A 26,736-nucleotide genomic window follows, 5' to 3' on the forward strand; every position below is an offset into this window, starting at 1 on the left:
TCACTGATTTTAAACCCTACCAATTAAAAAAATATAATTCTATATAAAAACCAAAGTAAAGGTATTTACACGATTATTCTGCGCATTTTTCAGTTAGAATAAACGAAAATAATGCAAATAAAATTACCCCCTACTAAATAAAAAATTTATTACATGTACTTGGAACATTAAAATAAATTACAAGGCTTCGTGGCGCAACGGTAGCGCGTCTGACTCCAGATCAGAAGGTTGCGTGTTCGAATCACGTCGAGGTCATACTTTTTTTTTAACATTTGTTTTTAACGAAAAAACGTTTAATAAATTTTGATTTAGCTCTACTTTAAAAGTATTTATATACGCAAAGAACTTTAGTATCCTTCAATTAAAATGACAAACTAATGTAGATCAATTACACACTACCTTGATTATCGGTTAAACTAAATAAAGCTATATTTTTATTATTACTTATATGGTGAAAGTAAATAATCATAAGTTAGGCTTCGTTGCGCAACGGTAGCGCGTCTGACTCAAAATTAGAAGGTTGCGTGTTCGAATCACGTCGAGGTCATATAGTTTGTTAACAATTGTTTTTAAATGTAAAAAGGCAGCATTTTCTACCAGCAAGAATAATAGGTGACAAAAACTTTTGGTTTAACTCTACATTTAAATTTTTTTATTTAGACACACATATTTATGTAATTTTGAAAGAGTTAATAATGATATTGATAAAAATTGCTTTCAGTTAATTTGTAAGTTAAAACAATGTGAAAAACGTGTTAAGTGAAAAAAAATACATCATATTTTAGAATAATTCTAAATTTAATGCAATAAAATTCGGATGGAATACATAACAAATGACATTCTAACAAAAAAATTACTGTAATGTAAATAAAAAAGATGAAATTGTAATGTATTGTCCTTGTGCAATGTATGTTTGTAAATGAAACACCACCTCTGAGGACAGTATTCATATAATATTTTAATCGCCATTTGTGTAAGAAAATCTATATAGTATCTAAATTGTATATGTATTGTTTTACTAACAAATGAAAACATTTCTATATTTCACATCATATATTGTAATTCTTACTTAATGTTAAAAGGATATGATATTCATTTATTTTTTTCGTTGTGTTTCGCACTGTTGTACAGCGTCCACCGGATATAGCCCCTAAAAACACCGAAAACGAAAGAAGAAAGCTGCACAACGAGTACATCCAAGGTAATGTTTTAACTTATTTCTTCATCATAACTTCATCGATTTTTCCAAACTAAACAATTTTGTGAAGCTTAATGATTCTGGTTTTAGAGCAATATTTGCTTTTGTCTGCACATTGAATACTTTTTGTTAACTTGGCGAAAAATGTAGCGTATTTGTTGACATGTGCGAACGATGTTGATATTTACCACTAAATCAAGCCCAAAACGCATTTGCTGTATCAAAATTCGCCGTTTTGCACAAGTTATAGTCATCCCTCTACTTATATTTGAGTTTACATCCTTTAAATCGAGCTGCTTTTAACAAAATTCGCAAAAAAACTGGTTTGCCTTGTGTACAGAGTCTAGCAAAGAAAACAAATTTAAGTGAACGGGGTGTAGTAGTTTAATGTATAGGGTTTAGTCGATGTGAACGGTGTCTAGCAGTCACAAATTTATAAAGTATAGTCTTTTTTATTATTTTAATTGGAAATAATCTCATATCAGACTAAACATGGATAGGTTAGAGGACGATACAGAGGTATTTGGTAAATAATTTAAGTTTTTAGTGTTTTTGAGCCTATAGCTGCGTTTAATTTTTATTGTCATACCATCACAACCATCAGCTGAATAGTGTCTGTCGGTATTTATAAGACATGTTGAGGAGTGTTCTAACAAACTCGCTGAATGGAGATGGTCCGAATGGGAATTTATTTATATATATACATGTATAACTAACCTACACATAAGGTAGGAGGTCGAAAATTGATTGAAAGATTATGCAGGAGTGTCATTTTCTACAAAACGGCATTAGCACTGTCTTCTATAAAACGGTTTTAAGCTATAAGTCGACTTAGAAGATGCCGAATAGACTCTTTAAAGTTACATTAAATAAATATGTAAAAATATTTTTGCCGTCGGCCTAAAAACCAAGCATTCTACAGTTGCATTAACCTTTTTAACAGTATCGTTATATCATCTCATCAAATACTGTTCATAAATTAGGATTTTTAATGGAAAACCCCAACGGTAACACTAAAGTTCGTATACGAATTTTAACATGCAAATGGAGACTATAATCAGCTCGTGTATGCGCTACGTCACGGTGTTTAGTTGCTATCCGGAACACAGCAAATATAAGATTTTCTTGTGGCAAACACAATTTAACCGTTTAAGCTTCACGGGGCACTAGGCCTGGGGTCCAGAAAAATAATCATCTCATAAAAAAAAGATTAAATTTGTATGAAAATAACCGTTACAAATGCGGAAATATACCGTTAAATTAGGACTGCTACTTATAGTAATGTTTGTTGATTTAACATTGATGTACGGATTATCTGAAGGTGGAGTTTCTCATGCAAACAAAAATTGTACTTCCGAATTCGCCACAATGAGGTTGCACATTTGTATGCTCATAAAACTCATTTTGGTTGTCTGGACACCAAAATAAGACCTGGAGTCGATATGAAACCCAATATATTAATGAAATGTCGCTATTTCTGTTTTTATGAAATTTATTAAATGTAACTTTAAATGTTTCATATCTCTCTGCACACTCTGTACATTGGTATGGCATTGTTGAAATGAAAACATAAAGTACCATTGTTATCATCATCGTCATCATCATCATTGAAGAGTCATCATAATCGTTTTCCAAAAAAAACATTACCTTGGGTGCACTCGTTGTGCAGCTTTCTACTTTCGTTTTCGGTGTTTTTAGGGGCTATATCCGGTGGACGCTGTACAACAGTGTTTCGTGTATATTCAAAAGTGTCTTGTATTTAATCCTCCTTTGAACTAGTGACCGTCTGCCTCCATAGCTCAGTGGTTAGAGCACTGGTCTTGTAAACCAGGGGTCGTGAGTTCGATCCTCACTGGGGGCTTTCTCTTTTTCCAAAAATATGATAACACAATTTCATCCTAGAAATGTCACAATTTCATCCTGAAAGTGCGTATCAACGAGGGTCTTTTATTGCTTTATACATATATGTACTTGTATATAGAGAAAAAAATCCCTTGAACCATTAATTAATTAATTTATTTATTTATTTTCATTTATTTATTTATCAATTTATTTATTTATTGTTTACAAAATGTTTTGAGTATACAAAAGCAATTTCATGTATACGAAAGTAATTAACAGAGATTCTGTTAACAAAAAACTCATGATTCTTCCTAAAACTAGAATGCAAGTAACTAATTTTTAACATCCACAAATAATTGAGTTAATTAATTAATTAATTCAATTTCAGCTGAGTTATGATTAATCAAATTCATATTCTATTTCACACATCTAAACTTTCGTTTGTGGTTAAAATATACATATTCTCCAATGAATGCGTCGTCCTAGACAGATGTTGTTTCATTAATGCTGGCTTATAAATACTAACCTATACTTAACACCGAATATATAAATGGTAAGAAGCTATTCCTTATTATATATCCACTGGTTCATATTTCCAATATGAACTTTTATTTCATAAATATCATTCCATCGTGCAGAAATGTGGTTTCGAAATGAAGATTACAAAACATATTTAACAGAATCGTATATTATTGATCAATGTATTTCTTTTAACAAAAAGAGCTATTCTTACTTAATACAATGAATACAAACGGCGACTTTATCAATGAATTTTAACCTAATAGTATATTGAGTCACGACTTGTTTCATCATCTGTTCATTGATATCGTAACAGAAGATAAACAAAGTTTTGTATGTTAATAAAGGTATTCCTACTCCGAGTAGTTTAGGTGTTTGGTCCGAACTCTTATGAGCAATGTCCGGACAGGTTAGCTGCTATATATATACAAATCAGTCATTGGTATTCTGTACTAGTTTCACTTACGAAATCTTACTTATAAGGCCGTCTGGTATATTTCATTATACATATTGATAAATAATACATTTAACAATGTTTCTTGAAGAAATACACACATTTGTAAACAAAGTCAGTGAAATATGCATTAAAATCTAAATATTAAAACTTAATTACTTCTAATATGTTTATAAAGATATCTACTTTAAAGTATTAAAGAATCGTTTACAGCAAAATGTATCACAGTTATTGTGTTAAATCATTGTAAATCAAATAAAGACATCATTGATAGGTTGTATGTAACTTGAAAGTGCGTCCTCGGGGCACGGATATTCCAACATTCCACGTAGCGTGACAAAGGGACAACCCACTCCCATGTAGTTGAGGGTGTAAAAATTAATTTTAAGCCCTATCAAAAATATCTTTCGCTGCGAGCAGGGTTCTAACCTGCGCGGGCAATGCCCATTGGATTTCAAGTCCAACGCCTTAACCACTCGGCCATCACAGCTGTATGCATACTGGTATTGATATAATATTATGTGATACTATACATTAGCCTATTGCATTTTATCTTATATTTATTTACAAATTTAATTGATATGTTACATATAGATCTGTATTGATATAATGATATATATACATAAAACACAAGTAACATCGTATTAAAACGATACTGTATATTTTTTATACCTGTAAGTTTATCTCATGGGTATATCAATTGTTTCCTTTAATTAAAATGACGCAATAATGCAGATCAAATTACACACTTTCTTGCTAAATAAGGCTATATTACATGCATGTGTAACATTAAATAAGGCTTACCATTCATAAGGCTTTGTGGCGCAACGGTAGCGCGTCTGACTCCAGATCAGAAAGTTGCGTGTTCGAATCACGTCGAGGTCATACTTTTTTTAAGTTCGCTCATTTTATTATTGATTAACATTTTTTCAGCGCAGGAAAAAAGTAGTATCTTTTACCAGCAAGTTTACAAGCTACAAAATGTTATGGTTAAGCTCTGCCAGGGCCTTTCAAATCTATTTGCAAGACCCTGGCTCTACTTAGACACGTAGAGATATGTAATTTTGAAAATATAAATTGATTTCTATTAATTTGTTAGTTAATACTATAGGAAAAAATACTTGTTTAGTGGAAAAAAGCACATGCACAATTTATCAATTATGGCAAGATTACAGCTTTGAAAATGCAGATCATTAGATAAATATTTTCATATTACTTCTCTTAGATACGAAACGTGTGCCTCCATAGCTCAGTGGTTAGAGCACTGGTCTTGTAAACCAGGGGTCGTGAGTTCGATCCTCACTGGGGGCTTTCTCTTTTCTAAAGCTATGAATACTCTATTTTAATCGGGAGTGTACGTATTAACGATTGATATATCAATAGATAAAAAACATAATTATAAACATAAACGCCTTAACCACTCGGCCATCGCAGCTATATGCATGCTTTGTTGATTTGGTAAGCTGTACTTTGTTGAACAGATGTGACATGTAAGTGATCGAATTTATTGTTACTTATTTCTATTTTGCGGATCTAATATGATAAACAGCAAAAATTTTTATGCAGTTTGCAGTATGTAAGATTGATCTACATCATCAAAAATGCCCTGAAAATAAAGAGTTTCTTCTTCATCTTCTTTTTCTTCTTCTTTTTTCTTCTTCTGCTACTTCTTCTTCTTTTTCTTCTTAAGAATACTGTAGCCATCTTCATATTGATTGCTTTTTTTTCTGATGGTATTTTGTTCTGAATAAAACATACATTATATTGTAGTATATCAAGTCATACTGTTGCACCTAATATCGTGACACAAAATAAGTAAGTGTTGTTGTTGTTGCCGTTGTAGTTCATGTAGTTGTCAAATATGTTTAACTGATAGAAAATTTATTTCAAGATGTTATTTCACACGGTTTCTTTAATAAAATTGTGTTTGGCTTTTTACGATGATTTTAACACATCCATCTTTACCGACTCCCCACTATTAATCTAAAGTTAATACATGTAACGATAATTAATTGCCAGAAATTGAGGTAAATTAAAATTCAAGTTGATAATTTACAGTATAACTTAAGTATTCATATAGAATTATAATATCATATCATTGTACTATGATTAGAATCTGACCATATTATTGTACCAATAAGCGCATTATATTATAATACTAAAAACAGTTATATTTCATTAAATATTTTTTTAATATAATGTGATGAAAAAAAATCGCTGCGAGCAGGGTTCGAACCTGCGCGGGCAATGCCCATTGGATTTCAAGTCCAACGCCTTAACCACTCGGCCATCACAGCTGCATAATGGTAGTAGTCTATGTACATCTACATAATTATGACATATATTATATAGTATTTGACATGACCTATTACAATATCTGATATTTGAATTTACATACGTTGCCATCAGATCTTATATTGATTAAGTACGCCTAATCTACAGCTGTACTATACTTTATAAAATGGTAGATAAAAGCTATAACATTAAAATTTCTATAACCTAACATTTTTAGTAAGAAAAAAAACAACGTTTTTTATAGATGCACTAACAAAGTTCTATGCTCCTGCGTTTATGAATAAATTATGCAAATGAGCCGCCATGTTTGAGTTTCGGTAAGCGTGTTGGAAATTGCTACCTGTTCGTTTTGAAAGCTCGTCCTAACTTACAATTTCCTTGAATGTATGAAAACTTGGTTTTGTTTGATTGCATATTGAATGATAGGTATTGCAAAATAAATATAATGAAAATCGATCAATAAATAATTGTATACGAGCGTTATAAAGTCAATTTAATTAGTCAGAATAATAAGGTTCTGTTGCAGGGTATCGGTAAAAGACTGCTTTTTTTCCCGTTTTTGAAATTTATTTGAACACCGAGACAATTTTTCTCAAACAGATTTATGAATATACTTTACGTTGCAACAGAGTTTACAGTGTGTCCATTCCTTATTTAAATTGTCTGAGAAGTTAAATCTGTTTGTTTACATGTAAATGTGTACCGTCATTTTGACCGAGTGGAATAAAAACTACCATGACGGTGATAATACCGGATATGTAATGAAAATTACGCCGTGTAGTGCAAAGTTTTGGACATTGCAATTAAAATTAACACTTACGTTGACTCAAACTGTTCCTTGTCAGCAAAATTGAAACCGAAAGTAGAGGTTGTTCTAGAATTTAATCGAATAAAATGGGTGGGATTTAACCACCGCGCATGCCCTGTGCGAACGTATTGTTTACATCCGGTCGTAGCATAGGGTAAGAGTGCAAACTTTGTTAGTGAGATGTGCCGTAAAAATAGTCCCCCTCTACCCTTAACATTTACATTTAACATAAGTTTAGAGACTCGATCCTGAATCACAAGTTAATTGGTTAGTTTTCTTCAACATTTTAATTATTCTGTGTCGTTCACGCTGTAACTACTACACGAAGAAAATATATAAGCAGAATTTTATCGATAGTTAAAATGTTGGCATCACAACTGTAATTATTGACATTATATAAATATATTATGAAGCATAGGATAAGTGGCTTCGTGGCGCAACGGTAGCGCGTCTGACTCCAGATCAGAAGATTGCGTGTTCGAATCACGTCGAGGTCATTTTTTTTTCATTTTTTGCTTGCAATGTATACAGAGTTATAGCTGCATTTCAGAAATTAATACGGTTTGACTGTTTTGCTGAACAACATCCACCTTCGGATGAAACCTCGATAAAAGTAGATCCTCATTTTGCAGGATTGTCACATTAAGATCACTTTTTATAAAAAAATATTGTTTGCATAGTGATAAATAAGCTTTGAAAGTTCAAAACTATGCACTTTCAGTGTAAAGAAACATTTCTAAACATGAAAGCAAAAAAATATGAAAATTACTATTTCATTCATAAAAGCATTGTGTAAACCTACGCTTCAAACTTCGTATTCACGCATGCGCGCGAAAGAATGAATGAATTACGACAGACTCTGTATAAAAATATGTCAAACGTCCAAAATAAATATTAAATCAAACAAGTAAACCTTATTTTCTTTTAAATATACACTTGCATATTTTTTTCTATTTCAAACTGTTTAACAAAACGAGCATATACAGATATATGTCTTATTTAGTGGTATGTAACATTGTAAGCGTCTGTATGAATTGAATAAAAGGAAAACGTATTGTCATATAATTGCATATAATAGAACACTATCAACATGGTGGCATCGGAGGAGTATGCAATTATTTGTTGCACACCTGCAGTGTGAAATATTTCTGCCACTTAAGTGAAATATATCGCCCAAAAGCTATTTTCGGGAAGGGGAAGATTCGTACTCAATAAAATTCGATTTGAAGATACGTACTCAATAGTATTCCAACTAAGGATTCGTACTCAATATTATTCGAACTTAGCCTTCTCAATCGGTATTATTCGATCTGACAATCATGACAGATACGTTTAGACCCCCCTGGACATTTAGATGTTGAAAATGGTAACATATCACACAACTTTATCAAATGGAAGCGCCAATGGAAATTTACTTGACCAGTGTTGACTGCCATTAGAAATGCTGAGAAAGATGAAAAGAAACAGGTAAATATCCTATTACAAGTACTGTGCTGGACCTAAACTTATAGAGATTTATGATCAATTTACATGGGCAAATGCAGAACATAAACTGAAAGTAAAACAATTATTTGACAAAATAGAAAGCTATTGCAATCCTAGAAAAAATGAAGTGCTACAATCACACTGACTTTGGGTAACAAATCCAGATGAATATACATCATTTGACAGTTTTCTTACAGAGTTTTGAAAGCATGTTGAGTCTTGTAATTTTGATACACAGAAAGAAAAAATGCTACGAGATAAAATTGTGTTTAGCAGCAACGGAAAACAACAAGAACTGCTGTTAAGAGAAGAAAATCTGAACTTTGAAAAGGCAATCAAAATATGCCGAGCTTACGAATAATCAAATAAGCATGTGAAAGAAGTTTGCAATACAAATGATTAACCAATCCACAATGTTGAGAAGACATATTCATCTAATTCTCATTCCGGCACCCGCGTCAGTATAAACCACCAGTGGTAAAGAAACAACAACATCCACATCAGAATCGATCACAATGTAAATATTGTGGATACAATCATGATTTTAGAAAAGAGAAGTGTCCGGCATGGGGTAAATTATGTGAGGGATTATGGAGGGCGATCGTTGCCAAAATTCCAGACATGTAATGTGTTCCTTTTGAAAACTACTTTTGAAAATGCGAACATGTATGTCTAGCATTTTTGATTGTATTCGTGCACAGCAAATGATATGCCTCTTAATCCAATCTTTTAATTGAAGGCACCCGCTTTTAAATAACAAGTTTACATGCAAATCTTAACAACTGACCTAACATGGAGAACAACAACAAATTTACAAGTTCGTATCTTCCATTGCATATAATACATAAGCATGTTTACACACTTGTAGATATATATCTGTACCTGAAAAATACAAATGAAATGTAAAACTCGAATACAGAAAATATAATTTAATAAAACGTGTTTCCAGTCGTAGAAATACAACAGTACGTTTACACAGCATCATGTTTAAAATGACAAAAGTAGATTCACAAAGTTTAAAACGATTTTAAGTCATGCATGGACGCCCCGCCCCTCTCTGAGTATTTACGATCTTCTATTACGGAAAATGTACCGACAGGTATAATACCCGTTGCCTCTCTCCTATTTCTCAATAAAGTGAAGGAAAACACGGCGTCCATTCTAACTTTTTTTTATTTCTATAAAAAAGTCAAATATGTTTGGTATCAAATGAAAGATTACTCCATAAGCTTTCTATGAGTGCCTCGGAAATAGAAATTAATTAAATAGATGTATTGAAATTTTTGTTTCAAATTTATTTTATTTTTTTTTTTTTCCTCTGAAAATAACACTTTTTGAATTGGTAAGAAAAAACACGGCGTTCCCTCCAAACCTTTTTTTTTTATTTTCGTAATCAATTTTGATAATTTTGGATTGAAATAAAAGTGTGCTTCATACGATTTTATGATATATTAATTATATAATGCCTACAAATAAAAATGAATTAAATAAAAGTGAATTACATTTCGTTTAAAAAAGTTTATCATGTTACTTTCTGTAAAAATGGAGAAAATAAGAATCCCTAAAGACGCTCAAAACGACAAAATTGAGAATGTTGCAGGCTCGGTTTTGATTGAGCCTGTTCATGGACGGTAATGGAAAGAAGCAAGTTACCGTCCACGCCCCCTAGCACCGGCTTAAGCAAAATTCAAACATGAACTGGTACAATTTTGAATTTTTTGAAACATCCGCAGATGTGTTAATATGGGGGTTATCATGTAACCTTCAATGTGACACGTAAGTGCCATACCATGAAAAACGGCATATGGTCCCCAAGTCAACAAAACACACTCTGAAATTCAGTTAGAGAAACATTTGGCGCCCTCTACTTACTTTTTTTTATTTCTTGGTCAATTTTGATAATTTTAGACTCAAGTAAAAGAATCCTTTATGAACTTTCTAGTGATGCCTTAAAAAATGAAAATTAATTACGTAGAAGTATTAAAAAATTTTGTTTCAAACTTATCGTTGTTTTTTTTTTTCTCTTAAAACCGCAACTCATCATTCGGGAAAAATAACAACGTCGCTTCCTTTAGATACTTTATTCAAAAAAGAAAATAAATATTGAATGAAAGTTAAGACCAATAAGGCTTTGAACAAGTATATTAACAATCTGGAAACAAAGTGATCCCTCGGAAGCATTAATCACAACAAAATTACAATAAAATTGGGCAGACTCGGTTTGATTGAGTCTGAAACATGAGGGAATAATGAAATAAGTGGCAACATCCCCTTTACGGCCCCTAGCACCGGCTTAAAACGGTACTCAAATTCCTCAACACTTAATAAGCGCTTTGCATCAATGATCGCGAAGGAGCCAGAAAAATATAACAACACTGAAGTGTAGTACTAGGGCATAACTTTTTAATGCTGCCACACGCAACTTGACACCTGCTTGTTGTGAAGTATAAAAATCTGGAAACAAAAGGATCCCTCGGACGAATTAAATCAACAACAAAATTACATAAGAATTGCAGACTCGGTTTGATTGAGTCTTTACATGAGGGATAATGAACAAGTGCAAAGGGTTTTTTATTCAATACTGAAAAAACGCTTATTAAAGATTGTACATATGTGCTAAACGGATAAGTATTTTCTTGATTTTCGGCAAAGGAAATCTCGGTCGCCGCTTTAAAACCTATTTTTGCAAATAACTTGGCATAGTTTTTTGTTGAAAAATGAAATTTGTGCCAATACAGTTTTTCAAATGATACCAATAAAAATATTGGATGATTTTTTTATCAGATTATAATAAATTTACTCCCTTGAAGTTTGTCATTGTTTCCCCTAAAATTTCCCGAATCGGCCGAATGTTTCTACAGGAAATAATATGATAAACAAGATCCCAACGAAAGGAAAAGGGGGCGTTCAATGAAGAAAAAAAAAAAACCCCCCATGGAAAACCCCCCCCAGCAACCCCAAAAAAGTGGCAAGGAAGCCCAGGCGGACCCCCAAACAAAACACAGGACAGGGCACTTAGGCACAGGACAGGGCTAATCACTAAAATGATAAAATAATTTGTAAACCTGATAAGAACAACGATGTAAAATAATAAGTTAATGCATAAGTTACCTTCATCATAAAATGGTAAAATCAGCAAATTTTTAAGTGATTGTTTGCTAGTGACAAGGAACTTTTTGGTAACAAATGTAAACAAATAACAAATGTTAGAAAAATGGCCGTATGGGTTGTTCCTTTCAGTTTTATTTAGAAATATGGGAGCAGGCGCCGTTTTATACCTGTCCGCAATAGAAGTTCGTAAAAACCTCCCGAGTGGGGGCGGGGCGTTATGCTTGACTAAAAATCGTTTTAACTTTGTGAACTACTTTTGTCATTTAAACATGTTACTGGTGTTTAAGTACTCTTGTAGTTATACAACTGGGTTACACGTTTTTTCTTAACTCTAATTTTCTGTTTTAAGAAATTACATTTATTTGGTAATATTTAGATCTATAAGTGGTGTGCAAACATGCATATGCATTGAGGATGCGCAATGGAAGAATACGAACTTGTAAATTTTGTTGTGTGTTAGATGTTAAAGGTCAGACCAGTTGTTACGATATATATTAAAACTTGTTTATATAAAAGGCGGGATACCTTAAATTTTTAAAGATTGAAATTAAAGCGGCATAATTTATGTGCTATGCACGGGTACAATAAAAAAAATTGTAGGCAAAAAAATAAAGTTCGCATTTTCAAAAGTCTATTTTTTAGGCTTTAACATGTCTGGAATTTTGGCACGATCGCCTCCCCCGGGGGATGTGGGGGCAGACTATCCAAAATTTTTTAATAGAAAAGTTAAAAGAAAATAACAACAAAATTGAATCTTGAAATCATCAGTGAAGATGAAGGGGTTTGGTTACATGTTGTCAATAATAAGGCCCAAAAAACAAAATTTTAGAGAAAAATGATTGTGAAGTTGAATTTTAAATTGCATACAGGTGCAGAAGATCAACTAACAATCAAGCAGAAAATGATGTAAAGAAAAGTCAAAGAAAGATAATTTTTTTCTCTAAACTTAAAAATGTGGAATAAAGGTCAGAGTAAAGTTTCACTTGCTGACTAATAAAAATGCAAGGGGGTTTTCAACATAACTGTTTCGTAAAATATATGTGTTAAAAACAAATTTAATAATTTAATTTTACCCGAAAAGCTTTTCTGTAAAAGGGGGAAAACCCTGCAAAAAGTGAAAACTTCCAAATTCTACATGTATAAAAATTTAAAAATTTTAATTAAAAAATTTTAATTTTTACCATATTAAAATAAAATTAAAAGTTCAGGCCCTGGGAATTAAGGGAAAATCGAAACAAAGCTTGACTCCGGGGAATACCTTTTTTCTCCAAATGAAGCTATCTACCGGGGGGTTAAAACAAAATTATTCCGCCCCAAATGTAAACAGTTTTTTTATTATGGTAAAATTTTTTGACAGTAAGGGAAAATAATTAGGTGGAAAATTTGTTGGGTTTTGGTTTTTTTTATTTGTTTTTTGGAAAGGGGGAAAACCCCAAAAAACCAAATAAACCACCTTTTTATACCCCCTTTTTGTTTCCCCCTTGGGCACACAAGCCAAAAAAATTTTTATAATTTTGCCGGGGTTTGCCCCTTTTCGAAAACCTTTTGGTGGTTTCCAACCCTTTTGCCTAAAAAAATTAAAAATTTTAAAAGGGGGAAAGTTTTCCTTTAAAACCTATTAAAACACAAAAATTAGGGAATTTAAAATTGAATTTCAAATATTTGATTTTTTTGAGAACCCGAAAATTCCCTTTTTTAAAAAACCTTTCCTCTTCCCCTTTTTAAAAGGGGTTGTAATAATTTGGTGGTTGGTACCCTTTTAAGTTAATAAGGGGGTTTCGGGTTTTTCTTCCCTGGTTTGGGTTTTTAAAATTTGGGAAACAGGCCCTTTTTTAAACCAATAGGGGAAGGTAACATTAAACCCCGTATTTAATAGGGGTTTTACAAGTTAGAAAATTTGGGGGAAAAAGGTATTTACAATCAAATTCCCCAGTAGCGGAGCCACCCCTTTAAAATTTTTTTTCTACTAAAATTTGTATTGTTTAAAGGTAAACTTATTAAACCTATTAAAGGGGTTTTGATTCAAGGGCCGGGTTAAATTAAAGATTATAAAAAAGGGGTTTAGCGGAAAACCCAAGGGGAAGGGGGTGAAAATTACCACCTTTCGGGTTTCCCTTCTAAATATTTAGAATTGTTGTTTTTTAATCGAAGGACAAAATATTTAAAATTTTAAATTTTCCCTGATCCCAAATATAGAATTTTAAGGGGTCCTTGGAAAAAACCTTTTTGAGGGAAACTTTAAAAACCAAAGGGTTTTAAATGAAAAAATTATAAAAAATTTTCCCTTTCCCACAATAAAACTAGAAAGGGACATAAAGCCAGTCAAAAAAAAGTTTTTTCTATCCATTTTCATTTACCTCCACCATTTGATGAATTTCTCCAACTGGTAAAATTTTTCACCATTTTTTTTTAATTTTTTTTTTTAAATGTTTTTTTTTTTTTTTTTTTTTTTATTTATTTTTTTTTATTATGTTCTGTTTGTTAATAAAAATAATTTTGTTTATGTTTAATATACAGCTAGAATAGTCTGTAAAATGACAAAGATAGACAGATAAAGAAACAAACTATTTAGGGTAAACATGAGTTTACATCCCTTCAAATGGGATAAAGATGAAAACCGATAAGAAATTGGGCCATGTCTGACAGACAGCCAAAAATTATAAAATTCTTGGGCAGGCTCAGTTTTGATTAGGGCCCATTAGGAGGTAGTGGTAATAACTGGGGTCAAAATTTAAAAAATTAATATCATTTTCCCAAGGGATGTTTTCTGAATATGATTTACTTTTAATAATGGGTCATTATCAAATGAATGTTTCTTTTGTCTTCTAATGCCATGTATAATAGATTATAGACATTGGGCCAGGCTAGATAAGCTTCAGGTGAGTGGGGGTCAGTACAAACCCCCTATATGTAAAAATATTCCCGATTTAGGTTTGATTTCCGGCAAACGGGCACTTTTTTTCCCACCCCCTGTGATATTTTAAACCCTTTTAAATTTTTAGGGCCCCAATATTTAAAATGTTTTATGATGTAAATAATAAATCAAAAGTAAATTTTTTTTTGTTAGTGTTCCAATAAAAAAGGGAAACAAATTTCAATAGGTGGGGAAATTTATGTAATGCTTTATAACTATGAAAATGAAAATTTTAAAAAAGCGGGTGAGCTGCTGTTGGAAATTAAAAGGGTAGGGGTTTTTTTGGAAAGTGTGGGTATGGTTTTTCTGAGTGTCTTTTTGGTTTGAGTTTTAGTGGCCCTGCTTTTATTTTTAAACTCTTTGATATTGATAAAATATTTTCAGCTCATTATTGGCTGGACTGCATATATTTAATGATTTATTTGTATTAAATCAATATTGTTAAATATTTAATTATTGTCTATATATGTGATTTTATTTTTGATAAGGCATTGTAACAGTACTACTTCTTAATTTGACCTTTTTGTATTAGGGGGAGAAGCCCCTTAATTAAACTCTTACCAGTAAGTCTTTATTTTGGCGAGTTGATGATGATAGACTTGAAAGGATTTAGCTAAATAAAATTTACTACATGAAATCATTTTTTGCCTATTGGATTGTAAAATATTTATTGATTGTCAAAAAACTATATGGAGTTCTCCTCATTGACATTAAACAGTCCCAGCTGGCCATACATGCAGAAACTTGCAGACCACGAGACAGCAAGGGGGAGAATCACGCCGTTCGTTACCCAAACAAACAAGATGGCGGATGCAGCCAAAAAGTAGGTTTTTTTCTCTTTTTTCTCTGAAATTCGTGATGTTCTAATGTAAAATACATATAACAAACCTTCTACACACAGACAATTTTCCTGGCACACACGGATTTTATTTCATGATGTTTCGTCCCGTACTTCATCTGAAATGCGCGTCACCTTCAGATTCGAAGCGAGAGAATTTTCCACCGGTTTGATCGTGGTAACGTACGGCTTTTTTCCTCTCAAATTCACTGTTTCTTTTACATATAAGTATAATTTACTGAAACCACTGACTTAAAAAGTTTTATAATTGTTGTCAAGTAAACAATCATAGCCAATTCTGGCTAGATTACTGCTGTTAATATTAATATCGGGGCATTTTCCGGAAATGATAACGTATGGCGCCACAAAATATCAATGATAACGTACGGCGCATTTTACTTCTTGTAGGATTTCCATTTGTCCATCAGCTGATAATGAATTATTTTTATGTAGGAAATGATAGATATCTGAAAAAAATGTTGGTCCGGTCAGAAAATAATTAATTGAACAATGCTGTACTATCGGAAAAAATATCTTTCTAGCTGGTGGCATAATATATTTCGTTGGTAATATACCAATTAAAACACACGTGTAATAGTTTTGAGAATTTTTGTAATAAAATGGCAGAATGGGAAGAAAAGTCTCCACTTTAAGAAACATTTGTGTGTTTGTTGTCTTTACATTAAAATATCGCACAGTGTTGTGCGATAATTATGGTCTTATCCCCTAATTGGAAAGAAGAAAACGCATTCCAGCAGAGCAAAAAATGTTTTAAAAGGTACGGACGGTGATATATTTTCTTTTTCCAAAGAAAAAGTCTTAAATCATTCCTAACAAATTTCTGATAAGAAAAACTTAATTAATTTGAACCCGTCAACATTTACAAAATGAAAATTGATTGCGACTAGCTTACACCCAGATGAGATGAGCCTGTGTTTATTCAATATGGTCGCTCATTGAAAGAAAAATACATAACAGAGAAATATGAATGAAAGTAGGTTCTAACCCGTCTGAAACCTTTAATGCCAGACCGCTCATGTGCTTAAATGACGTCATTACCTTTATGAAAGAACGATTTTAAAAATTATTATGCTACTCTTAAACTATTGTTTACAAAGTATATGTAAGTGTTCATCCGTGTTGTTCTATTTCGATAGCAACCGGAGAATATTTCTTATTTCTGTAGAACAGCTACGGATGAATACAAACATACTTAGTGTCAAGCTTTATTTGGCTTCATTAGTATTAACTTTATTTCATCACTATACCTGTCCATTTGCACAAACGCGGTTCTATGAAGTACTATGAAAAATAAAAGGCTGCTATGAACGGACTTTGATATATCATCGACTTTTGTTAAGAAATACAACGCTATCATTGGATGACAAATAAAGCTGGACACTAATATTATTTATTTTGGTTCTACACATCCACTTATGTCTTGTTAACATAACTTTTCTATTATAAAGAAAATCAATTAATCAGACAAAAATGCGCCGTACGTTATCATTGATATTTTGTGCGCCATACGTTATCATTTCCGGAAAATGCCCCGATATTAATATTTACAGCAGTAAATCTAGCCAGAATTGGCATGATTGCTTACTTGACAACATATTATAACTTTTTTAAGTCAGTGGTTTCAGTTTAATATACTTATATGTAAAAGAAACAGTGAATTTGAGAGAAAAAGCCGTACGTTACCACGATCAAACGCGGTGGAAAATTCTCTCGCTTCGAATCTGGTGATGCGCATTTCAGATGAAGTACGGGACGAAATATCATGAAATAAAATCCTGTGTGCCAGGAAAATTGTATAGAAGGTTGTTATATGTACTTTTACATTAGAACATCACGAATTTCAGAGAAAAAAGGGAAAAACCTACTTTTTGGCTGCATCCGCCATCTTGTTTGTTTGGGTAACGAACGGCGTGATTCTCCCCCTTGAGACAGGGTGGTCTGTACCAAGACAAATCCGATATCGAGACATGGTGAACAGGACAGACAGTGATGTTCAGATCCCCCACTCAGAAAGGAAGTACACTCAAGATCCTAGTCTTCAATTACTTCATTTGCTTACTTGGAGTAAAGGTGCCGGAAACAATAGTATGGTATCACAAAAAGCACAGACTGTAATAAAAGTCAAACCAAAAAAGATACTATAAACTGAATTCATAGATTATATAAAAGAAATTTATTAATTCTTTAAGTTTATAGTTAACATATAAAAAAGATATTAATTATTTAATTTTGATATATAGCATATTAACACATATAAAGTGCATTATGCCATATAAATTTCAACTTAGTGCTTAAATACTTTCTGATGCACTCAGTAAATGCTTTAAACATGATTTACTAATCTTTGGATTCCCACACTCCTCCCCACCTAGCTCCAATGAGATCCACTTGGTTGACCATACCATGTACCATACCTAATATTGTTTGATAACAGTTTGGAATGAAAAAAATGAAAGTTTATTCTAAATATTATAAAGCTTTTATTAAATTTCACAAGGCTTTCAACACATCAACAATGTAATTGTCATTTTATTTTTTGAAAATGTGTTTGACTGCTGGTCTGATGCATGTAGATGCTGCGTTGGCATATAGCGATTCCCCTCTTTGTGTGTGTGTGTGTGTGTGTGTGTGTGTGTGTGTGTGTGTGTGTGTGTGTGTGTGTGTGTGTGTGCGTGTGTGTGTGTGTGCGTGTGTGTGTGTGTGTGTGTGCATGCATGCGTGCATGTGTGTGTGTTTTATACATAATAATTATGTAAACATCTTTTGAAAACATCTTGTCCAATTTCAACCAAACTTGACAGGGTTGTTCCATGAGTGAAGGGCTTCCAAAGTTATTCAAGGACTTAAATAAGGCCTAGAGCATAGATATTTTGCATAAGGCATTGTCTTGTAGACATTCACAAGATTTTCACATTATACCCCGGGGGTCAAATTAGCCCTGCACTAGGGTTCATAGATTTTCCTGATATGTATGTAGTTAAAACTTAAAATATTCTCCTCTGAATTGACAAAGGCTAGAGGTTAGATATTTGTCCTGAAACTTATGGTAGTGAACCTCTACCAAGATAATTCACGTTAAAGCCCAAGGGTCAAAATTTGCCTCACCCCTGGGGTCATATTAAAGTTTTCCTTATATTTATATAGCAAAAAATTTTTAAAAAATCTTTTTATCAGAAGGTTTAAGGCTTAGAGCTTAGATACTTGGTAAATAATATCATCAGTAAGTCCTTTACCAAAGTTGTTCAAATGCTGCCCTAGTGAATAGCACCAGGGTGTCATAGGTTTTCCTTAAATGTATAAACATGTATAGAAAAAAAAACTTAAAAAATATTCTCCTCTGATTGACAAAGGCTAGATGTTTGATATTTGGCATGAAACCTTTACCTGTGTAGTAGACCTCTATCACTATTGTTCAAATTAAGCCCTGGGGTCAAAATTGGCTCTGCCAAGGAGTCTTCTTAGGTTTTCCTTATATGGTATGAATATAGTAAAAACTTTAAAAAAATCTTGTCTGAAGGTACAAGGTTTACCAGGCACCAGGGTGTCTTAGGTTTTCCTTAAATGTATATACATGTATAGAAAAAAAACTTAAACAATATTCTCCTATTTGAATTGACAAAGACTAGAGGTAAGATATTTGGCATGAAACATAGTCTACCTCTACCAAAATTGTTTTAATTTTAGCCCTGGGATAAAATTTGCCTTGTGCGAGGGTTGGGGGAGGTGGTCATTAATTTTCGTTATGTACTTGTAGTAAAAATTTAAGAATGTACATGGCTAGAGCTTAGGGCTTTGATGCCTAAATTTTGTCAAGTACAAATGCTTTTATTTTGAATCAATAATTGCACTATGGAGTGCATTTTTTCCAGTGAATGTGTTTTGCATGTAAACAAAAATGTTCACCTAACTTTTAAGTCTTGCTGAATGATTTAATACCACATTTTTATAGACTACAAACCCGCATGTTGGTCTTGTTTTTAAAGTAATAGATAAAAACACTGAAGACTCTATTTTACTATTTCAGTATTGTATACTGCAGATAATAAACAGGTCTTTGCAAACTGATTTCTGTATTGCTCTTCAGTTTCGCAAACCATAAAGTCTTACCTGGAAAAACACAGCACTAGTCTGTAGGAACAAAACCTCTTTCTTGTCTTATTAATAACTTGAGAAGAAATAAGCCTAGATTTGTGTCCGGAATCGACTGTAACCAGAAGATGACTTCTATTGAGTTCAGTAGATTAAAATCACATGGTCTTGATAACACAAATATTGTCCAACCAATGTATACCTCAGTGCTTGCAGCGCTTTGATTTTAAATCTATTCTTATTGCTCAAAACGACTGTTGAACATTTTTTTCTATGTGGCTCAAATTAGTTTAAACGGAAAATGAAACAGATAAAAAAGACACTTATTAATATACTGTGATGAATTGTTAAGTTTTATTTTTCCGACGACTGAAAAAAATTAACGCTGCGAGCAGGATTCGAACCTGCGCGGGCAATGCCCATTTGATTTCGAGTCAAACGCCTTAACCACTCGGCCATCACAGCTATTAACCTTACTAGTATATTTATATCCATACCAAGATAATAATAATTATAATAAATCAATATACATTGTATAAACCACAAGAAACGTCGTATTTACACGATTATCTAATGCGTATATAAATAGTTTCCTTCAATTAAAATGACGCAAAAATGTAGATCAAATTACACACTACCTTGATTAACGGTTAAACTAAATAAGGCTATATATAATCTACTTATAACATTAAATGGTAATTTTCACAAGGCTTCGTGGCGCAACGGTAGCGCGTCTGACTCCAGATCAGAAGGTTACGTGTTCGAATCACGTCGAGGTCATACCTTTTAAAACATTTGTTTTTAACAAAAAAAAGGCGATATTTTTACCTGCAAGTTAAATAGGTTATAAATAGTTTTGGTTTAACTCTACTTTGATACAATTTATATACGCAGATATATTTAGATTCCTTTAATCAAAATGACGCAATAATGCAGATCAATTACACACTACCTTGATTATCGGTCTACATCTTTTTGTTCACTTGTATGGTAAAATCAAATGATAGTATTCACTGTAAGGCTTCGTGGCGCAACGGTAGCGCGTCTGACTCCAGATCAGAAGGTTGCGTGTTCGAATCACGTCGAGGTCATATATTTTGTTCACATTTTTTTCAACGATAGATAAAAAGTAGTATCTTTTACCAGCAAGTTTAATAGGTTACAAGACGTGTTGGTTTTGCTCTACTTTAGGACAATAGACTATTTAGAGATATGTAACTTTGAATCTATTTATTTGTTAGTTAATACAATATGTAAAAAATACTTGTTTCGTGGGAAAAACACACCCACATTCACAATGTACAAGTTATCAATTATGGCAAGGTAAAATCTTCAAAAAGTAAAACCCCAATCGAACTCTTCCTAACTGAACAAATATTGTTATCAGTTGTAATAAAACCTCTATTTACATAGTAACGTATGTGGTTAGAACACTGGTCTTGTAAACCAGGAGTCGTGAGTTCCTCACTGTTACTCTATTTACTACCGTACTGCGCTTTTTTGTTTGGTATAATATATGTTTTTAGTAAACATTTTAAGAATAAAATTTTATTAAAACCAAACAAAACTATTTCATCACTATTTGCAAAGTGCTTAAGGAGATATTTTTATGCGTATATAAATTGTTTCCTTTAATTAAAATGACGCAATAATTCAGATTAAATTACACACTTCCTTGATTAACGGTTAAACTAAATAAGGCTACATTACATTCACTTGTAACATTAAATTTAAACATTCACAAGGCTTCGTGGCGCAACGGTAGCGCGTCTGACTCCAGATCAGAAGGTTGCGTGTTCGAATCACATCGAGTTCATACTTTTTTTTAGTTCGCTCATTTTATTATTTATATACGTTTTTTCAACGGAGGAAAAAAAGTAGTATCTTTTACCAGCAAGTTTAATAGGCTACAAAAAGTTATGGTTTAGCTCTCTAGGGTCTTTCAAATCTATTTGGAAGACCCTGGCTCTACTTAGACACTTAGAGATATGTAATTGTAAAAACAATAATTGATTTAAATTATTTTGTAAGTTAATACTATAAGAAAAATACTAGTTTAGTGGAAAAAAGCACATGCACAAGTTATCAATTATGGCGGCAAGGTTACAGCTTTGAAAATGCAGATCATTAGATAAATATTTTTATATTACTTCTTTTAGTTACGAAACGCGTGCCTCCATAGCTCAGTGGTTAGAGCACTGGTCTTGTAAACCAGGGGTCGTGAGTTCGATTCTCACTGGGGGCTTTATCTTTTCTAAAGCTATTAATACACAATTTCATCTGGAAAGTACGTATTTTATTATTTTACATGTATATATAAATAGAAAAAGGTCATGATATCCTTAGGAGGTAGCTGCTATTCCTCTTTGAATATTATTGTAGCTTTTACTAGTTACTATCAACATATCATACAGATATTTGAAAATGTAATTTTACCGTTAAATCACCCTTACGCTAGCAAATGTATATACTATTTATAAACATCAGCAACTATGTCATTTTTAAAAATCTACTCGAGTAAAATTATTTTAAAATCAAATTTATATTCTATTTTATATGTCTAAACTTTCATTAGTGGTTGAAATCATATTTTGTCCAATGACTGCATGACCAGACAGACTTTATGTCATTAGGGTTTGCTCGTATATATACACAGTGTAAGAAGCTATTCAATATTTAATGAACAATAGAATATGCTTTAGAAATTAAAATCTACAATCATCTTATGAGTTCTTACAGACTTATCATCTGACATTCAAAAGATAATATGTTTAGCAAAACTTGAGCTAGTGTAAAATTTAGTTTTATGATTTGATGATAAAAAATACTCGTTTAATTCTTATTTTCAGAAAGTAAAATAATTTTAAAATCAAATTTATACTACATAGAAATCAGTCATTGGTATTTTTTACAAGCTTTACTTACGAATAATTTGTATTTGTCACTGAAAAAACCGTCTGGTATATTTCATTATACATATTAATCAATAATACATCTACAATGTTTCTCAAGAAATACACAAAGTTGTAAAACGCTGTCTGTGAAACATACATGAAAATAAAAATCTATATATTACAACTAAATTACATCGTATTAAAAGGACAACCTTGCATAATCGCACATTTTGTGTCAAAAGTATAAAATAGTACCTTTCAGATGACGCAATAACGCCGATCAATAACATCATGACTTTACTAGATAAAGCTAGATAAAATATCTTGAAAGACATATTAAGGCTTCGTGGCGCAACGGTAGCGCGTCTGACTCCAGATCAGAAGGCTGCGTGTTCGAATCACGTCGAGGTCATACATTTTTTAATTTGCTCGTTTTCCTTTTCTAATTTCAGAAAGAAAGTAAATGCGAATTTTCTCTAAGTCTGATAAATGTTTCAAGTATGAATGTACCGTTGAGCACTATGACTAAACTGCAATCTATTAATTTCGTTGTGGCTTACTGCCATTTTGTAGCATAAAAGTTTTCCGAGTTATCACAAGAACTCCATCCCTTGTGAAACGTTTATCTCCCGTGACAGTTGATGAATTAAATCTTCATGTTGAGAAAGACATTTTGTGCTCTATAAAAAATCGCTTCGGGCTGGATTCGAACCTGCGCGGGCAATGCCCATTTGATTTCGAGTCAAACGCCTTAACCACTCGGCCATCGCAGCTGTATGTGGTTTACTGAAAAGCAGAATATATTTTGTTAAGCTCTACTTTGTTGAACAGATGTGACATGTAAGTAATCGAATTTATTGTTACTTATTTTTATTTTGCGGATCTAATATGATAAACGGCAAAAAATATTATTCAGTTTGCAGTATATTCTTCTTCTTCTTGAAGTTCTTCTTCTTCAAGATGTTATTTCACACGGTTTCTTTTGGCTTTTTACGATGATTTTAACACATTTTAACACATCCATCTTAACCGACTTCCCACTAATAATCTATAGTAAATACATGTATTCTAACACGACCCGCATTTTTCCCTATTGAACATAGAAGAACAGAAAGTGTGTGTTATTATGCAACAGATGCACAGTTTGACGTTCTATATTTAGACATGTGACGTAATCATTATACACGCGACGTAACCACTAAAAATCCGACGCGCTGAAAATAAGTACGGAAACAAATCAGGCGCAATTTTGCTTAGCTATCAAGTACGGCAACATTTATTTGTTGATGTCGTATTAGAATCGAAATAATATATCCAAATTAGTGATTTTATCGCTTGATAACATCGATCACTGTTTGTCGTTCGGATGCGCATCATTATATCACTCGGGCTACGCCCTCGTGATATAATTCCTCGCATCCGAACTCTAAACAGTGATGTTATTGAGCGATAAAATCACTGTTTGGGATATATTATTTCTTAAACAATAATTAGTTGCAGAAAGTGAAGTAAATTAAAATACAAGTTTGTTATTTACAGTATAACTTAAGTATTCACATAGAAATATAATATTATATCATGGTACTATGAATATAATCTGATTATATTTTTGTACCAATAAGCGCATTATATAATAATACCAAATACGGTTATATTTCATTAAATATTTTTTTAATATAATGTGATATTAAAACTTTCAGAAAAAATAAAATTACTCGCTGCGAGCAGGGTTCGAACCTGCGCGGGCAATACCCATTCTATTTCAAGTCCAATGCCTTAACCACTCGGCCATCACAGCTGCGTAATGGTTTTGTCTATGTGCATCTACATCATTATGTTATATATTATATAGTATATGACATCAGCTATTACAATATCTGATATTTTTAATTTACATACGTTATATCTATAGCTGTACTATACTTTATAATTGGTAAATAAAAGCTATAACATTAAAATTTCTATGAAACTCACATTTTTAGTAAGAAAAAAACACGTTTTTTATAGATGTGCTGTAAAAATAGTCCCCCTCTACCCTTAACATTTACATTTAACATAAGTTTAGAGACTAAGATTGCCAACTCGATCCTGAATCACAAGTTAATTGGTTAGTTTTCTTCTCTGTGTCGTTCACGCTGTAAATACTACACGAAGAAATATTTTAGCAGAATTTTATCGATAGTTAAAATGTTGGCATCACAGCTGTAATTATTGACATTATAAATATATTATGAGACTAAGGATAAGTGGCTTCGTGGCGCAACGGTAGCGCGTCTGACTCCAGATCAGAAGGTTACGTGTTCGAATCACGTCGAGGTCATTTTTTTAATCTATTCTAGTTACACCAAACGACTGTAAAACATTTTTTTTCTATGTGGCTCAAATACTGTTTAACGGTAAATGAAACGGATAAAAAAGACACTTATTAATAATTTGTGATAAATTGTTAAGTTTTTTCCGACGACAGATGTCTAAAAAATGTACGCTGCGAGCAGGATTCGAACCTGCGCGGGCAATGCCCATTTGATTTCGAGTCAAACGCCTTAACCACTCGGCCATCACAGCTGAATGTGTTCAGAGATAATTATACCTATTTTTCTGATAATATACTTTGTTCAACAGATGTGACATAATCCTATGGAATTAGGAATATTTTATTGTTAGTTACAATATGATATTTATTTCTATATTGAGGATTCTATGATATGATGTACACAAATAATTATTTCTATGCAATTAGACATTTTTTAATTCTTCATTTCAATCTTTATTTAGCAAACGGCATAAATATGACTTTGGCCATTTACAAGTAAATTATTATAGAATATGGCCAAGACAAAATAATACATCTATGTACAATAATAATTCAAATGGTTAATCAAACACATAACACAGAAACATTACAATTCCCCTGTAATTACCGGGGTTCATAGGGTACATTTTCCTTCTATAATTGAACTATAGTGCCTTTCGTCAAAGATTCAGGATAAATTCCATTTTCAAATATCTTATTAAATAAGAAAGAGTGAAATAAAATTATTAGCATCGATGAAAATATCCGGTACCACATTATCTATGCCACTACTTGTATTTCTTGTTAAATTGGGAATACATTTCAGAATTTCATTCTCATCAAAAGGTTTATCAAGTTCATGTATATTAATGCTTGAACTATAATCAGTAACAACCTCAGACTTGAAAAATGACGTAAAAATCATCTGCAGATAAATTATTTTCTGGCGATTTACATGTCTTGTTTATATTTATGAACTTCTAAAAATTTCTTGGGTTTTTCCTGCTCATTTCATTAATTCTAGATTTTTCGGAATTATTATACTTATATTTACTAACCCTTTCACCTCACAAAAAGCATTTCTGCTTTCTAAAAATATACGTCTGTTTATTTCATTCTTATCAGCCTCAAATATACAATTTTTTTTATTTTGCAAGACACCAATTAATGTAAACATGATATAGACAGTTTGCTCTATTTTGCGTTAAATTATTTGTCAACCATGTTTCTTATTAAACTGCATTCATGAGTTTTTTTATGAAAACAAACGCAGCACAACACACACGCACAAAAAAGATTGTTTACAGCTAAAGCTGCAAAATTAAGAATAGAAAAACAACAACAACAACAACATTGACATCTTTATTATTCTATAAAAAAGGTAGAATGATTAACAGATTTACAATAGTTGAAGAAAAATCAGAATACAGTTATCCTGTACAGCAAAAGATATATTAATTAATCAAGATTGATGTTCACTTTGATCTGTGGTTCAAGGGAGTCAATTGTACATTCATACAATATAGATGAACTAGGGCATACACAATATAAACTTTTTACTTTAAATTTCTCTCATTCCTTTTGGAATAAATGATGGTTGGTTGGGTTAAATGTCATACCAACACAGTATAGGTCATATGGCGACTTTCCAGCTTTACTGGTGGGTTGAAGAAGACCTCAGATGCACACTTGTACATTATTTTAGACAAAACCGGCACCTTATTAGATCCACCGATGTTCCGTAAGCTAGCTTGATAGCTTTGTCACATCAAGAATCCGAAGACGCTTGCGCAGCTCAAACCTACAGCGGTAATCGTACAACAAATTTTAGCGGGAAAAGGACCGTTTAAAAGCGGAAGTTACGTCAGAGTTCATTGTTAGGTAAGCGCTTTGAATTTATTCTTATTAAAAACATGCTTTGTACGATAAAAATGTCAGCAAACTTGATTTAGCATTATTCACATTGTTAGTGTAT

General features: G+C 32.2%; 18 non-coding genes across 18 annotated transcripts; 12 read left to right on the forward strand and 6 right to left on the reverse strand.

Moving 5' to 3' along the window:
• The first annotated feature begins 183 nt into the window (after positions 1-183).
• On the forward strand, positions 184-255 carry Trnaw-cca (transfer RNA tryptophan (anticodon CCA)). The gene has a single exon. It is a non-coding gene; the product is annotated as a tRNA-Trp (tRNA).
• Positions 256-475: 220 nt separating this feature from the next.
• Trnal-caa (transfer RNA leucine (anticodon CAA)) lies at positions 476-547 on the forward strand. Its single transcript has one exon. It is a non-coding gene; the product is annotated as a tRNA-Leu (tRNA).
• A 2,439-nt stretch (positions 548-2,986) lies between these two features.
• On the forward strand, positions 2,987-3,059 carry Trnat-ugu (transfer RNA threonine (anticodon UGU)). Its single transcript has one exon. It is a non-coding gene; the product is annotated as a tRNA-Thr (tRNA).
• A 1,362-nt stretch (positions 3,060-4,421) lies between these two features.
• Positions 4,422-4,503, reverse strand: Trnas-uga (transfer RNA serine (anticodon UGA)). Its single transcript has one exon. It is a non-coding gene; the product is annotated as a tRNA-Ser (tRNA).
• A 323-nt stretch (positions 4,504-4,826) lies between these two features.
• Trnaw-cca (transfer RNA tryptophan (anticodon CCA)) lies at positions 4,827-4,898 on the forward strand. Its single transcript has one exon. It is a non-coding gene; the product is annotated as a tRNA-Trp (tRNA).
• Positions 4,899-5,251: 353 nt separating this feature from the next.
• Positions 5,252-5,324, forward strand: Trnat-ugu (transfer RNA threonine (anticodon UGU)). The gene has a single exon. It is a non-coding gene; the product is annotated as a tRNA-Thr (tRNA).
• Positions 5,325-6,228: 904 nt separating this feature from the next.
• On the reverse strand, positions 6,229-6,310 carry Trnas-uga (transfer RNA serine (anticodon UGA)). Its single transcript has one exon. It is a non-coding gene; the product is annotated as a tRNA-Ser (tRNA).
• Positions 6,311-7,541: 1,231 nt separating this feature from the next.
• Positions 7,542-7,613, forward strand: Trnaw-cca (transfer RNA tryptophan (anticodon CCA)). Its single transcript has one exon. It is a non-coding gene; the product is annotated as a tRNA-Trp (tRNA).
• Positions 7,614-19,957: 12,344 nt separating this feature from the next.
• Trnas-cga (transfer RNA serine (anticodon CGA)) lies at positions 19,958-20,039 on the reverse strand. The gene has a single exon. It is a non-coding gene; the product is annotated as a tRNA-Ser (tRNA).
• Positions 20,040-20,282: 243 nt separating this feature from the next.
• On the forward strand, positions 20,283-20,354 carry Trnaw-cca (transfer RNA tryptophan (anticodon CCA)). The gene has a single exon. It is a non-coding gene; the product is annotated as a tRNA-Trp (tRNA).
• Positions 20,355-20,593: 239 nt separating this feature from the next.
• Positions 20,594-20,665, forward strand: Trnaw-cca (transfer RNA tryptophan (anticodon CCA)). The gene has a single exon. It is a non-coding gene; the product is annotated as a tRNA-Trp (tRNA).
• A 653-nt stretch (positions 20,666-21,318) lies between these two features.
• Trnaw-cca (transfer RNA tryptophan (anticodon CCA)) lies at positions 21,319-21,390 on the forward strand. Its single transcript has one exon. It is a non-coding gene; the product is annotated as a tRNA-Trp (tRNA).
• Positions 21,391-21,746: 356 nt separating this feature from the next.
• Trnat-ugu (transfer RNA threonine (anticodon UGU)) lies at positions 21,747-21,819 on the forward strand. Its single transcript has one exon. It is a non-coding gene; the product is annotated as a tRNA-Thr (tRNA).
• Positions 21,820-22,808: 989 nt separating this feature from the next.
• On the forward strand, positions 22,809-22,880 carry Trnaw-cca (transfer RNA tryptophan (anticodon CCA)). Its single transcript has one exon. It is a non-coding gene; the product is annotated as a tRNA-Trp (tRNA).
• A 279-nt stretch (positions 22,881-23,159) lies between these two features.
• On the reverse strand, positions 23,160-23,241 carry Trnas-cga (transfer RNA serine (anticodon CGA)). Its single transcript has one exon. It is a non-coding gene; the product is annotated as a tRNA-Ser (tRNA).
• A 943-nt stretch (positions 23,242-24,184) lies between these two features.
• On the reverse strand, positions 24,185-24,266 carry Trnas-uga (transfer RNA serine (anticodon UGA)). The gene has a single exon. It is a non-coding gene; the product is annotated as a tRNA-Ser (tRNA).
• A 450-nt stretch (positions 24,267-24,716) lies between these two features.
• Positions 24,717-24,788, forward strand: Trnaw-cca (transfer RNA tryptophan (anticodon CCA)). The gene has a single exon. It is a non-coding gene; the product is annotated as a tRNA-Trp (tRNA).
• Positions 24,789-24,951: 163 nt separating this feature from the next.
• On the reverse strand, positions 24,952-25,033 carry Trnas-cga (transfer RNA serine (anticodon CGA)). The gene has a single exon. It is a non-coding gene; the product is annotated as a tRNA-Ser (tRNA).
• Positions 25,034-26,736: the final 1,703 nt, after the last annotated feature.

The sequence above is a fragment of the Ruditapes philippinarum genome, unplaced genomic scaffold (assembly GCF_026571515.1).
Source record: "Ruditapes philippinarum isolate M1 unplaced genomic scaffold, ASM2657151v2 ctg6449_1_1_1_1, whole genome shotgun sequence".
Lineage (NCBI taxonomy): Eukaryota > Metazoa > Mollusca > Bivalvia > Venerida > Veneridae > Ruditapes > Ruditapes philippinarum.